Below are 15,245 nucleotides of genomic sequence, written 5' to 3' on the forward strand. Positions count from 1 at the left end.
ATCTCCCTCATGTCCAATAAAGTTAAGCCCTTTATAAAGCATTTACTGGCCATTCAGATAACCTTAGTGCCATGCTTACTTGGATGTTTTGAAGCCTCAGGATTTCTGTCTGCTTGGCTCACTGTGCATTCTCAGGGACCAGAGCAACTCGTGCCACGTACTAGGTGCTCGTAGGAAGTATTTGTTCAGTAAACGTGCAAATTCACGTACCTTTTCTATCATCATTTCCCTAATGTTTTTTCTTTAGGTCAACTTGTGGTGGTGGTGGTTGTGGTTTAGTCGCTAAGTCATGTGCAACTCTTGCGACCCCATGGACTGTAGCCTGCCAGGCTCCTCTGTCCATGGGATTCTCCAGACAAGAATATTGGAGTGGCTTGCCATTTCCTTCTCCAGGGGAATCTTCCCGACTCAGGGATTGAGCCCAGGTCTCCTGCATTGCAGCCAGATTCTTTACCAACTGACCTATGAGGGAAGCCCCTTAAGTCAACTCACTTTTACTTAAATAACTGACTTAAAAATTAATTTAATATCATTTCATAGCTCTGAAATCATGGTTGTAATATAAAAGTTGCACTTTTCCTCTTACACATTAAAATAAATGGGCAACAATTTAAAAAAAAAAATCCACTCATGTATTTCTAATTTCTCTCCCTTAATGCCACTGGTGATGGACTAATATCGCCCAAATTAAATGATTTGATCCCCATGAACATTTAAGTGCTCTTATGGGTTGGGTATGACTAGCTTTCCTGTTTGTGTTAGTTGCTCAGTCATGTCTGACTCTTTACAACCCCATAGACTTTAGCCCATCAGAATCTCTGTCCATGAAATTCTACAGGCAAGAATACTGGAGTGGGTTGCCGTTTCCTTTAGGGGATCATCCTGACCCAGGGATTGAACCTAGGTCTCTTGCATTGCAGGCAAATTCTTAACCATCTGAGCCACCAGGGAAGCCCAGCTTCCCTGTATACCAGTGGTATATGAACCACACCAGCATTCAGGGCAAGGGTGAAGTGGACTCAGGAAATGTGTATAGGTCAGACAGTGGTGCTGCAGCCCCTGTAATATCTTTAGAAAGATTGTCAAAGCGAGGTAGCCAAGTGGACAAAAGGCCGGGGGCAGGGGTGTGGGGGTGGGCGGGTGAGCCACATGGAGACATGGGAAGACAAATTAACATGACTATGCTTGTGATGTAAAATATGTTTTCCAAGATTTTAAGTGACAAATCGTGGTTTCCTTCCAGGATAAAAAGCCTGAAACCTATTAGAGACAAATGACTTGCAGGGGATTGAGACTGTGCTAAAATCTTATTAAATGAACAGCCTTTAAATGTCCAGCCTCTCTCTCCCTAGATAAGCGGCTGTTAGATGAAATGGAGAAATGAAGCAGTCTCCAATAATAAAGTGTAATGAGGAAGCCTCCTAGGCTTCTTTAATTGACCACATGTGAACCTGTCCTGACATCACAGTCAGGAAGGCTGGTCTGTGGGACCTTTGCAAGGTGTGGGGTCTGCACATGGTGACTGAACCGATGATGGGGTCAGTGTTCAGCCTACGACACTGCCAGGTGAGCAGACTGCCCATAGCTGAAAGGTGGTGAGAGTCACAGAATCCTGTCTGTTCAGAACATACTCCCAGGGGATGAGCCACATTCTGAAGTGGTCCAGGGCAGTTCAGGCAGACTGGATAAAAGCCTTCTCTGTGGCTCAGGCTTAGTGTTCTAGAATGAAAGTCATTCGGAGCCCTTACTCTGGGGGCAAATGATTCTTCAGTGATGCCTATTAACTGTTTTTTTCTGGGAATGGGTGTCTAACACACAGGCCCCAAGGGGTATTCCAGTAGGAACAGCTCCAGTAGGAAGGTATCATTCCTTCATGTTAGCTACTGTTAGTCGCTCAGGGATGTCCGATCCCTTGGACTGTAGTAGGTCAGGCTCCTCTGTCCGTGAAATTCTCCAGGCAAGAATACTGGAGTGGGTTGCCATTCCCTTCCCTTTCCCATCTCAGTGGGGGGTGTAAACATGCACAGAGAAGAAGTGATTGGTGTGGAGCCCACAGGATCCACAGAGCAGAGACCTAGGCTGCTACGCTTGTCCAATGGGCCGAGCAATGGAAGGAAGCAAAGACTCAAGTCTTTCATGTCTTTAGCCTTCAATGCGTCACTGCTTAGCAAAAGTCAGAACCTCTGCTACGGAAACAGGAGTTGAGAAGCCCCAGAGGAGCCAGTGATGCCCAGGGAAGGTGCTGGTCAGATTGACAGGGATAGGGATGCAGAAAGCCTGGAGTCAGAAAGCTACAGAGGGGACAATGCACTGTATTACCACGTTTAATCCTCCCAATCCTATGGGGTGTTATTTTAGTTATTTAGTTATTCCCCACTTTTAGAAATTGGGAAATGGAGATACAGTGAACTTACTTTCTCAAGTTTCCATATGGCAGAGCACAGATTCAAGCCCAGAAAATCAGGATCAGAAATCTCTGCACTTCACCACTAAGCCAGGCTACCATCCACTTCCAAGTACACCAGAGGGCATGACTTCTTGTTTCTATTAAGCCCAGAATTCTAGAATTCTCCAGAACAGAGTCAAACTGGCTAAGCCAAGACTTCGATCTCTAGGATGGACAAGACCAAGTGAAAACAAGGACAAAGATAAAACAATGTAATTTATTATCATCCAGCATGAATCAGGTGCTTTATATGCACACAGCTAATGCTTATTAACGCATGTTTAAGACGAGGACATGGGGACTTGGAGGGATTAAGCAATATTCCTAAGTTCCCACTGCTAGAGGGTGGCCATGGCATGATGTGAACTTGAGATTTCCTGTTTAAAAATTACACTCTCACTCCTATATGATTTCTTCTGCCTTCATGAGGTTGTATATTTTCTCCAGGTAGTGTACACACATCTGTCCTTCTTCTGCCATGAGTGTTTGAATGGTAAAGTGTCATCTGTCACCTGGGAAGGCGGCTGAGGCCCCAGGATAACCCTGGGAAGCTTGCATGGATACATAGGTGCCCCGTCGGCACACTTGTAATACACCCTGATTGTGCTTGGTGCTCCCGTTAAAACAAAAAGCTGTGTTACTTGTTGTTTTACTTGGTAATGATGACTTTTTCACTTTTATCATTTGTGCTTTTTTGTTGCCAACCCCTCAAGTCCTGGTCAGCTCACTCCCATAGATACACCAGCTGGACCTGTCAGGGGACCTGTCTCAGCCTTTCCTGGTAATGTCATTGGTTCAAGAGTGTAGGTATGGGTTCAACTCTCAGCCCTTCTAGTCACTGACCAGTTGATCGAGGGCACATTGTTCTATATCTTGTCTAACCCTCAGGTACCTTCCATCTGAGTAATGGGGCAAAAATGTCTGCAGGAATTAACAAGACAGAGGAGAAGTGGTGTGAAGTTCAGGGCACGGTTCCCAGTCTATGAGCAGATCATCTGCCCACATCAGCACAGTGAGACCACACTCAAGCTCCCTTAGAGCCAAGACAGAGTCACCATCACCCCGTGTGCTCACACTGAACCAGTGTGTGGTTGGTATTCACAGTTGTTGGGTCCTGTCCTTGCTGTTTACAACAAGCCTCAGCTGTCCCTCAGGGCTGGCTAGGCGCCCCTCCCTGTCCACCTCTCTCTCTCTCCCAGCTCTGATCATGGTAATCCAACTACCTTCTCTCTCACTCAACTCTAACCTCCTTCAGGGCCAGGCTCGAGCTCCCGTCATTGCCAGAACACATGGCAGAGTCTCCAGTGCACAGCAGCCCTACCCCAACACATGCTGCATCCTAAGTTACCTTTAAATTTTTTTAAAAAAAATTTGGGAACCTAACTGTGTACCATGTGAGATCTTAGTTTCCTGGTCAGGGTTGGATCCATACCCCCTGCATTGAAAGTGCAGAGTCTTAACCACTGGACCACTAGGGAAGCCCCTAAATACGTTTTTACCATAACTTGAAATAAGATGCCAAGAGTCACATAGATCAAGTGTAGAACCTACTGAACTATTTACATTATTGAGCAAACATCCTTCCAGCCACTGTTTAGGCTGAGAAAGAACTTTACCATTTACAATCTCCCCGAAGCTCACCCTTCTGGTGATCCTTTCTGACCAGTGGATCCCACCTGTCAGAACCCCCTTCCTCCTCCAAGAGTATGCTGTCCTGTCTTTTAAAGTCTTTACTCACACAGTATTATCATTCATGTGGGGCTTCCTAGATGGTGCTAGTGGTAAAGAACCCGCCTGCCAATGCAAGAGACCTAAGAAACTCGGGTTGGATCCCTGGGTTAGGAAGATCCCTTGGAGCAGGGCATGGCAAACCACTCTAGTATTCTTGCCTGGAGAATTCCATGGACAGAAAAGCCTGGTGGGCTACAGTCTATAGGATTGAAAAGAGTTGGACACAACTGAACAAATTAGCATGCATGGTGACACACGCATTATCATTCAAACTTGTATCCCTAGATACTATGGTTTAGTTTTTCCCATTAAAAAACTAATTTGTTATGCTTTTAAGTTTTTTTTAATCTAAAGATTCCTCCTCTATTGCTCTTTTCTTCAGAATGTATCTGCTAAAGAAAGTAGGACATTTGACAAAGGAGGCAAAAATATACAATGGAGAAAAAACAATCTCTTTAACAAATAGTGCTGGGAAAACTGATCAACCACCTGTAAAAGAATATAACACTTTCTAACACCATACACAAAAGAAACTCAGAATGGATTAAAGATGTAAATGTAAGACAAGAAACTTTACTCTTAGAGGAAAACATAGGCAAAACACTCTCTGATATAAATCAAAGCAAGATCCTCTATGAACCATCTCCTAGAGTATTGGAAATAAAAATAAACAAATGGGACCTAATTAAACTTAAAAGCTTTTGCACAATGAAGGAAACTATAAGCAAGGTGAAAAGGCAGCCTTCAGTATGGGAGAAAATAATAGCAAATGAAACACCTGACAAAGAATTAATCTCCAAAATATACAAGCAGCTCATGCAGCTCAATACCAGAAAAATAAATGACACAATCAAAAAGTGGGCCAAAGAACTAAACAGACATTTCTCCAAAGAAGACATACAGATGGATAACAAATACATGAAAAGATATTCAACCTCATTCATTATCAGAGAAACGCAAATCAAAACCACCATCTCACACCAGTCAGAATGGCTGCCATTACAAAGTCTACAAACAATAAAAGCTGGAGAGGGTGTGGAGAAAAGGGAACCCTCTTACACTATTGGTGGGAATGCAAACTAGTACAGCCACTGTGGAGAACACTGTGAAGATTCCTTAAAAAACTTGAAATAAAATTGTCGTATGACCCAGCAATCCCACTGCTGAGCATACACAACAAGGAAAGCAGAATTGAAACAGACACATGTACCCCGTGTTCATCGCAGCACTGTTTACAATAGCTGGGACATGGTAGCAACCTAGGTGTCCATCAGCACACGAATGGGTAAGGAAGTTGTGGTATATATACACAATGAAATATTACTCAGCTATAAAAAAAAGAATGCATTTGAGTTAGTTCCAATGAGATGGATGAAACTGGAGCCTATTAGAGTGAAGTAAGTCAGAAAGAGAAACACCAATAAAGTATATTAATGCATATATATGGAATTTAGAAAGACAGTAACAATGAACCTGTATGCAAGACAGCAAATCAGACACAGATGTAAAGAACAGACTTTTGGACTCTGTGGGAGAAGGCAAGGGTGGGACAACTTGAGAGAATAGCACTGAAACATGTGTATTACCATATAAAATAGATGACCAGTGCAAGTTCAATGCATGAAGCAGGACACTCAAAGCTGGTGCCCTGGGACAACCCAGAGGGATAGGGTGAGGAGGGAGGTGTTCAGGATGGGGGAATACATGCATGCATGGCTGATTCATGCTGATGTATGGCAAAAACCACCACAATATTGTAAAGTAAGTAGCCCCCAATTAAAATAAATACATTTTTTAAAAGTCAGTTCAGTTCAGTTCAGTTGCTCAGTCATGTCCGACTCTTTGCGACCCCATGAATCACAGCATGCCAGGCCTCCCTGTCCATCACCAACTCCCACAGTTCACTCAAACTCATGTCCACAGAGTTGGTGATGCCATCCAGCCATCTCATTCTCTGTCGTCTCCTTCTCCTCCCGCCCCCAACCTTTCCCAGCATCAGAGTCTTTTCCAGTGAGCCAACTCTTTGCATGAGGTGGTCAAAGTATTGGGGTTTCAGCTTCAGCATCAGTCCTTCCAATGAACACCCAGGACTGGTCTCCTTTAGAAAGGACTGGTTGGACCTCCTTGCAGTCCAAGGGACTCTCAAGAGTCTTCTCCAGCACCACAGTTCAAACACCCCCCAAAAAACAAAAGAGCACAGGACATTGACCTGTCAAGTTTCCCAGTCTGGATTTCATTAACTGAGCACTCACATTCAGCTCTGTCCCAGTATTTCCTGCAAACAGGCAACCGGATCCAGATCTGTATTGTTCATTTTCTTCCCCAAGCCTGGAATTAGCTATTTCTTCAAGAAAAGCTAGTTTCTTTTGACACAAATGATATGCTAAGACCATAATCTGGATAATGAGAGCAGAGACCTATCAAAGTTGTTTTCACCAGATCAGTGCCTGGCATGGAGAAGCTGCTAAAAGAGCATGTGTTAAATGCTTGTGTATTTAGAAGTAGGAGAGTGCTTATTCTACACCATCATCATTTATCATCCATTTATCTATCTATCGATCTCCCTTCCCAGGTTACTCAATGGTAAAAGACCTGCCTGCCTGTGCAGAAGATGCGGGTTTGATCCCTGGATTGGGAAGACCCTCCAGAGAAGGAAATGCAACCCACTCCAGTATTCTTGCCTGGGAAATCCTATGGACAGAGGAGCCTGGTGGGCTACAGTCCATGGGGTCGAAAAGAATCAGACACAGCTTCACATGCTTGCATCTATCTACCTAATTATTTATCCATGTGTATATATATTATGGCAGTGCTGGCCCGATACCACACTTACATGAATCTGAATATTCTGCTGCCACTCCTTCATTGACCTTCCTTTACAGTCATTATATCATTTAATCTTCACAAACAACCTCGAGGTGTTTACAACTAACCTCATTTCACAGGATGAGGAAACCAAGGCTCAGAGCGGTGAAGTGCCTCATCCAGATCACACAGCTAATAAGAGCAGAGCTCAACCACAAACTCAAGTCTGACAGACTCCAAAGCCTGCCTGCTTTCCACTGCTCCTTCATGAGCATTTGCCCCTGAAATATTTTGTATGCTCATTTGAAAATTTAATCTCAATTGAAATTTGTTATAAATGAGTGATTGAATAAGCCTAACTTCATGGGGCCAAGTACAGACAGTCAAGCTTTGCACTCGGCCCATGAAAGAATCTTTCCTTCCTTATTTTATTTTTAGTTCCCAATGTGACATATTTTGGCTGGATATGGCAGAGGGATATTTTTAGTATTCTGGAATAAAGCTGAAGGTATATATTTTTACTCTTGGCTTGCGAGGCTCATTTTATTCATATGTTTACAGATATAAAAATAAGCGAAAGATATCTTTAAGTCAATCATGTCTCAATTCTTACATACGCACCATTTATGGGCTCATTTTTTATTTGAGTCTAAATAATACTTATAAGAGTTTCTCTTTACTTTGTGCCCACATAGCCAAAGCCTCATTGTCCCCTTATATTTGTGATGGTAATGAGACCTTTTGAGAAGGTTGTTTGATGGAAGGGTGTGTGACCCTTTTAATAGAAGCAGACCACATTACAAAGCTGATACAAAGCTCTGTTTCCTGGGAAACCTAAATAGAATGATAAGGGGTACTTGGTGTCTAACATTTCATGTAATGTCACGAAGGCAGATATTAGACTTTCGTATTGGGATAGGAAAGAGTTCTCTTCCCCATGAGCACATGGGAAGTTACACCCACCCACTAAAGAGAAGAAGACAATGAAGCCACAGGGTCAAGCACCGGGGCGGCTCCAGCACTGTCCTGTTTTGATCTTGGACAATGAAATCGAGACAGTGTTTTTAGGAAGAATAATTTATCCCCTCTGATAAAGATGAGGGAGGGTCATAACATGTTTGTACCTTTATTTAGCCTAGAAGATTATAAGGAAACTGACTGCAGAGCCTCCATTGGACTGTTCACAGAGGCTAGCTTGGCTTTTGAAGACAAAATGGCCACAAGGTCTGGAGGTGAGAGATGAGGATTTAAGGAAATGCCAAGAAAATATGGGAGACTCCTGATGTAAATGAGGGATTATTTCTAAGACATTTGTGAATACCTTAATTCATAAATACTATTGATAATTTCCCCCTTTAACCTCTCATTTATGGCTAAAATCATTGCTTTTGTAGTCCTCTTCACTTATTTTTTATTTAAATAAAGAGTGTTCAGTTCAGTTCAGTTCAGTCACTCAGTCGTGTCCGACTCTTTGCGACCCCATGAATCACAAGGGAAAGAAGGACACTTACTCCATTTCAGGTATGCTGATTATCAGATGACATACACAGTCCTCAAGGCCTCTGTGGTACACAGTTGTTTTTTTTTTTTAATTAATATATTTATTTTAATTGGAGGCTAATTACTTTACAATACTATGGTGGTTTTTGCTATACATTGACATGAATCAGCCATGGGTGTAAACAGAATCTAAAGTTCGTTTTAATCAGGTATGGTAAGATACACCTATGAAAGAAGTTTTTATACTCATAGATCCCTAGAAACAGGAGACGTGGCACACCACGAAGGGCTACACAGAGAAGCACTAGGGTTGCTCAGGAGGCAGAGAAGGTAAGAGGAGAAATTGGCTGAATAGTTCCAATGAGATCTAGGCTCTAAGTGTGGTCCCTAGTTGTCCAGTACTTGGTTCTGGAATGCTTTAGGGCAGGTGTATAGTGACCTGGTCTGCAAAAGTCCAATCAAAGGAGGCAGGTGGGGTAGGAACTCAGCACACCTTTCATAGCAAAGGAGTGCTGGCAGACAAGTCATTTACTATCTCCAGAAATAAACTAGCTCTGAGAGGGGGCACTTCCTTCATGGGTTCACAAAGCCCCCAAATGTCAAAGCATCAAAATATAGGGAAAAAACCCCATGACTGATACACAAAGGGACAAGGTTGACACAACTGCTTGCAGCCATAAGAGCAGCAAATTCCACCTTTCTTTCTATTCCTACACTTCTAGATCATTTTCCAGATCCCTTAAACTTATAGCTGTTGCTTCTCTTGCTTACTTTCTGAAACCCAAACGTCAGACTTTTCTCGCTAGGCCCTCTAAAACATGACAACTCTGTTTCATGGCAAACAGACAACCATACATTCTTAAATATTGTGCCCAATTCCAGTTAAAGATTGGGAGGTAAAATCAGGCCCTCCTTGATCATTCATACCCCGCCTTGAGCACTCTTTTTAAGTATTATTTAAAAATCCCAGGCTCAATCTTTCCACTCCTTTTGTGACCCATGCACATCAATTGTTCTTTCCCATTGTCACCACCATCACCCAATTTTGTCTGTTTTAAGAAATCTACAACATCCTGAGCTTGTTTTTTTTTCTTTTTCTGAGCATCCCTTTAATTTCATGGTCTCTAATGTAGGCCTTCTTTCACATGCATTGTGAGCTTATCATAGTATAATTACAGCTAACATTAAAGTACTTTACATAAAATGTAATAAGTGTGCAACAGTATAACTCCATTTCCCACACTCATCATTTGGTCTACTGCATTTATGTGTTTTAAATCTATGTACATTTTATGCCCACAGCACACTTGTAACTGTTGCAGTAAAAGTCAACATTTAAAGAAGTTAGGAGAGAAGTAAAGATAGTCTTTTATGTTCATTCACATATTACCATTTCCAGTTCTCTCCTCTCCTTCCTATAGATTTGTTTTTCCATCTGATGCCACTGCCTTTCTATCTTGAAGACTTTGTCATCCCATCGTCTTTTGGTTTCCATCATTTTTAGTGAAATGTCAGCTGTAATTCATATTGTTTTCCCACATGAAAAAAAAAAGTTGTTTTGTTTTTTTTTTTCTCTTTCTCTGAGTGCTTTCAAAATTTTCTCTTTATTTTGGGTTCTCAACTTGTTGAGGATAATGTGTTTAGGTGTTGTCTTCTTTGTATTTATCCAGTTTGGAGCATGCTTACCTTATTTAAATTTAAAAATGATGTTTTGTACCAAGTTTGGAAAACTTTTCAACCATTATGTTTTAAGTTAATTCTTTTTTGTTCCATTCACTTATTTTTGCCCTTTGGTCCTTTTGAGACTTTTCTCTGTTCTCTCCTCCTTTTTTCTTCTCTTGGCCTTCCCCTTCACTGACTCTAGATTAAAAAAAAAATCTATCTCCTCTCTCCTTCTCTCTTTATATTGTACCACTGCTTTTGATCTCTCTTCCAGTTTACTCACTCTTCTATCTCCAATCTGCCACTAAATCCTTTCTTTCATTTTAGACATCGCATTTTCCACTTTAGATTTTACATGTATGCATAGTTCCCATTTCATTGATTATATTCCCTATCTATTCATTCATTGTGACAATACTTACTTTAAAACTTTAAAGAAATTTAAAATAGCTGCTTTAAACTTGCTTTCTGAAAATTCCAATATCTGTGTCATCTCAGGAACTGTTTCTTCTGAATGGTTTTACTCTGAACCTTCAGTGAGTCAGTTCAGTCACCCAGTCATGCCCGACTCTTTGCGACCTCATGGACTGGGGCACGCCAGGCTTCCCTGTCCATCACCACTCCCAGAGCCTGCTCAAACTCATGTCCATCGAGTCAGTGATGTCATCCTACCATCTCATCCTCTGTCATCCCCTTCTTCTTCCTCTTTCAGTCTTTCCTGGCATCAGGGTCTTTTCCAGCTCTGAACCTTAAGTCACATTTTTTCCTGTTTCCTCACATGTCTAATAATTTGTATCTCATACTGGGGACTAAGAATTGTACACAGTATAAACTCTGGATTCTTATAATCTTTCTCTGAGACTGTTGATTTTTATTAAATTATTTAAAGATCACTTTGTACCTTTAGACTTTGATTTTATACTATATAAGGGTATTAGTGTTTAGGTTTACTCTTAATCTTGAACATGTCCCATAATCCTGACATGTGAACTTAACTTCTAATATATGTTTATTCTGTCATTTTATTAGAAAATTCTAAGCGTTTATTTAGCCCTTATAACTTGGAGAAATTCTAAAATTTGTCTCATTTGAAGTAGACAGTAACTAAAATCTCTGATCAGTATTTTCATCTTCAGTGCTATCTCTTTTCACTGGGTTTCCAAAATCTCCTTTGTGTGTCCACAGTCCAGGGGTCAGTCAAGGATCTGAAGTAAGTTTGCTTTCAGAGTTTGAGATCTCTTCCTATATATCCCTCCTTTCTGGTGTTACGTGTGCTGTATGTATGTGTAATCACTCCGTCATGTCTCACTCTTTGAGACCCTATGGACCGGAGCCTCCCAGGCTCCTCTGTTGGGATTCTCCAAGCAAGAATACTGGAGTGAGTAGCCATGGTCTTCTCCAGGGGATCTTCCAGACCCAGGGATTGAACCTGTGTCTCCTGCACAGCAAGCAGATTCTTACCATCTGAGTCACCAAAGCCTTTCTGGTGTTAACTCCCTAAATTTCCAGGAATTCTGGAATTGATGAACTTCATCTTATGACACCTCAAGCTCAAGGAACTGTGGTTTGCGTTCTTAGTTCCCTCCTTCCTTTTCATTCTTCTTCACTTTTTAAAGTTGTTACTTTTAATAATTTTATTAAATAGCTTCATAGATAAAAGCTATCTTATACATCATTCAATTCATTCATTGTAATTGTACAATTCAATAATTTTAAATAAATTTATTAAGTTGTGCAACAACCATCACAGTCTAGTTTTAGAACATTTCTGTCGCCTAAGAATGACTGTCCTGATTTATAGTTTACTCCTCCTCTGACTTTGAGTCCCAAGCAACTACTGATCTATAATATTTTCCATCTTAAAACTGTGTTTTGTGGACATTTCATGTAAATGAAGTCATGGACTATCTGTCTTTGTTGTCTAGTTTTCATCACTTAGCATAATGTTTTTGAAATTGATCTATGTTGTGTAAGTCAATATGTTGTTTCTTTTTATTGCTGAACAGCATTCCATGTATGGATATACAATAGGGTATTTATTCATTCACCTGTTAAAGGACATCTTGGTTTTATTTTATTTTGCTTTTGGAAGCTTTTTTTCAATGTTCCTCAGATAATACTTATACAGTCCAACTGGTACTTGTAGGTCTATGGACCAGTGTTTGGGAATCATGGTATAGAAAATCAAATTATGACATTCAGATAAGGATTCATTTTTTTAAATTTAAGAAGCATATTTTGGACACATATTTGTGTTAGATGCCGTGTTAAAAGTTAAAAAGGTGAATAAGACATGATATCCCAGAATAGTGGAAGAAATGAACCAACAAACAAAGAAGTGTAATGAACTGTGAAGAATGGTGTGATAAAACTCTGGAGCCCTCATGGAGTTAAGGCTAATTCTTTATGGGAGAGAGAATTACAGAAAAGTCTTACAAAGGATGTGATCCTTGAGTCTTGAAAGATGGTCTTAAAAGATGAACAAGTAATTGGTCCATAAGACAGTGGAAATAACTTGCTTTGCCATGACAAATTGTTTTATTTTTAAAAGCTATGCAGATAGGTGTAAACATTGTATTGTACAAACTGTCTTTTCCTTGGAATTTTATGGAAGCAAATTATTCCTGTGAGTGTCTGCTGAGATCAGTGGATGGAGAAATATGGTGAAAACTTGGCAGATACCCCATTATGCCAAGCTATGTAAATAGCTCTCAACAAGATAAACACATAATGGAAAATAACCCATTTTCTTTTGGAGAATAGTGGACTTGGTCCAATACCTTAGGCAAATTGATTAATCTTTCAGAGCCTCATTTTCAGCATCTAAAAAACTGAATTAAGAAATAGCTTCAAAAGTAACTGAGCAGATTAGACTTAATGTATGCAAATCAATGTATTTAGGGATTGGCACATAACAGCCTCTCAAAAAATGCCAGTTTTCCTTCTTTCCCTCACACATTGGCTGTTTGCCATTCTTACACATAAGGGCTACAAGAAGTTAATGCAATCACAAGGCTTATTTGTCTTTTGATTCCTATTTCTATTGTCTCAAGAAAAGTACCTTCTTCCTAGTAACCAAGGGGTGCAATAGCTGTTTCATAATGAGGCCTTGCTTCCTTCTAAATATGCACTAATTGTCAAGGTGATGGAGGAGGTTCATTATTTAAAAGCATAATTAAAGGGCACTTCTTTTAGCTAAACTAATGAGCAGAAAGTGCAGCAATATTTGCATGTTTAGACATTAAGGATGGAAACAGATGACTCATAGGAGAATGGGAGGAAGCAGGGAAGGTAGGGCAAATTAATTTCACTGCCTAGGACCTCCAGGGTTATTGCATTGCAGGACATCCCTGGAGGAGTGATCTTCCCTGAGAAGTCAACTTCACTGGCTTTTCTTGTTTTATTGGATGAACAGCCCTCTCACCCCTGTACCTCAGGAGAAAGCTGATCTTTACTGCAAAAGATGCTAAAACATGATTCCTGATAAGCTGATCTTGGAATCTGTTTCTCACTGGACATCCATGCCCTGCTCTAAACACCTAGGTATCAGCACAGATATTGATTCATTCTTCTCATGCTGCGTATTCACCAAGGTTGTAAATCCTCCCAAGTCAATAATAGTGCATTTTACCCTCTTGGCACATGTGTATTAAGGTCATATTCAAGGTTCTTCCATTTATTAGAGGACGGCATGCAACCCACTACAGTATTCTTGCCTGGACAACTCCATGGACAGAGGAGCCTGGCGGGCTACAGCCCATAGGGTTGCAAAGAGTTGGACACAACTGAAGTGACTGAGCACATTTATTAGATAAAAAAGAGATGTGGAAAGCACCCTATTATGTCTCCTATTCTTCATCTTTAACCTGGGTGTTTTGCCTAAATCGCAAGATTTTTGTTAGAATAAAAAAGAAAGTGTCTGGAGCAAAGTAAGAATAGAAATAATGTTCAATCCAATTTTCCTTCTCACTATACAGCAATTTCGTGGTCATCAGTGCCTCTGCCTTGCATCTCCTAAATGAGGGTGTTAGCATTACAATGTGGAGAAGGCACTGGCGACCCACTCCAGTACTCTTGCCTGGAAAATCCCATGGACAGAGAAGTCTAGTAGGCTGCAGTCCATGGGGTCGCGCTAAGAGTCGGACACAACTGAGCAACTTCACTTTCACTTTTCCCTTTCATGCATTGGAGAAGGAAATGGCAACCCACTCCAGTGTTCTTGCCTGGAGAATCCCAGGGACAGAGGAGCCTGGTGGGCTGCCGTCTATGGGATCGCACAGAGTCGGACACGACTGAAGTGACTTAGCAGCAGCAGCATCAGAATGTGCCATTTTATATTAGGTTTCAATTATGCCAATTTCTTGTTTTCTATACTGTGGAAGTGACACAGGAGAAAAATATCTTTCATACGACAAATGTAGACGCTTGGGTTTGATGGCAAGGAGGAGTCTCCCTCCCCTCTCCCTGGTACCTAATCCCCAAAGCAGTCTAGAAAGATAGGAACAAGTCATAGTCAGTGGCAACTGAGTCAAAGCTGCTTCCACTGGGAACACCCCAAGGCCTGAGCATCTTATTACTGAAATGGTGATTTGATTTGCTAAGCATTTGTAATTACGTTGACATTGTTTTTGTCTTTTTAACAGTAAAATGAGACTGATTTTAAATATGTATTACAGGATGTCTACTGAACAGAAAATGCATTTGTTGCCTCTGGGCAGAGGTACAGGCTAAGACACAAATAATGATTTCACAGGAGCAAAAGGAATTACTGAGCAGATGCTCATCTGGGGAAAAGAGGCCAGAGAGGAGCCACGTCTGCCAGCAGAGGGAGAAGGTACAGGATAATTAGCATCTTTGATTTGTTTAAATTTACCAGTGGTATAGCTTTCTACTTCAAGATGGAATAAAAGAGTGGGAGAAGCCAGGTGAGATCACAGCAGAGAAGAGAATTATAACTGAGCAGGACCCTATGAGACCTTTCTGGAACAAACTCCCCCCTCCCCACCTCCCCCAAGTCCTTTGCTTGCCTCTTATCTGAAGAAAAACTTTTGTTTCCTAGGTTTTCCTTGAGTTCCAAAGACTACAATTAATCAGAGACACG

The 15,245-nt window shown here is 41.0% G+C and overlaps 1 protein-coding gene across 1 annotated transcript in view; it reads right to left on the reverse strand.

Annotated features, from left to right (window-relative positions):
• CLSTN2 (calsyntenin 2) overlaps window positions 1-15,245 on the reverse strand; it is a 721,779-nt gene that overhangs the window by 77,895 nt on the left and 628,639 nt on the right. The gene's annotated exons all lie outside the window — the stretch shown is intronic.

The sequence above is a fragment of the Moschus berezovskii genome, chromosome 1 (genome assembly GCF_049115385.1).
Source record: "Moschus berezovskii isolate FMDL1 chromosome 1, NW_MosBer_1.0, whole genome shotgun sequence".
Classification (NCBI taxonomy): Eukaryota; Metazoa; Chordata; class Mammalia; order Artiodactyla; family Moschidae; genus Moschus; species Moschus berezovskii.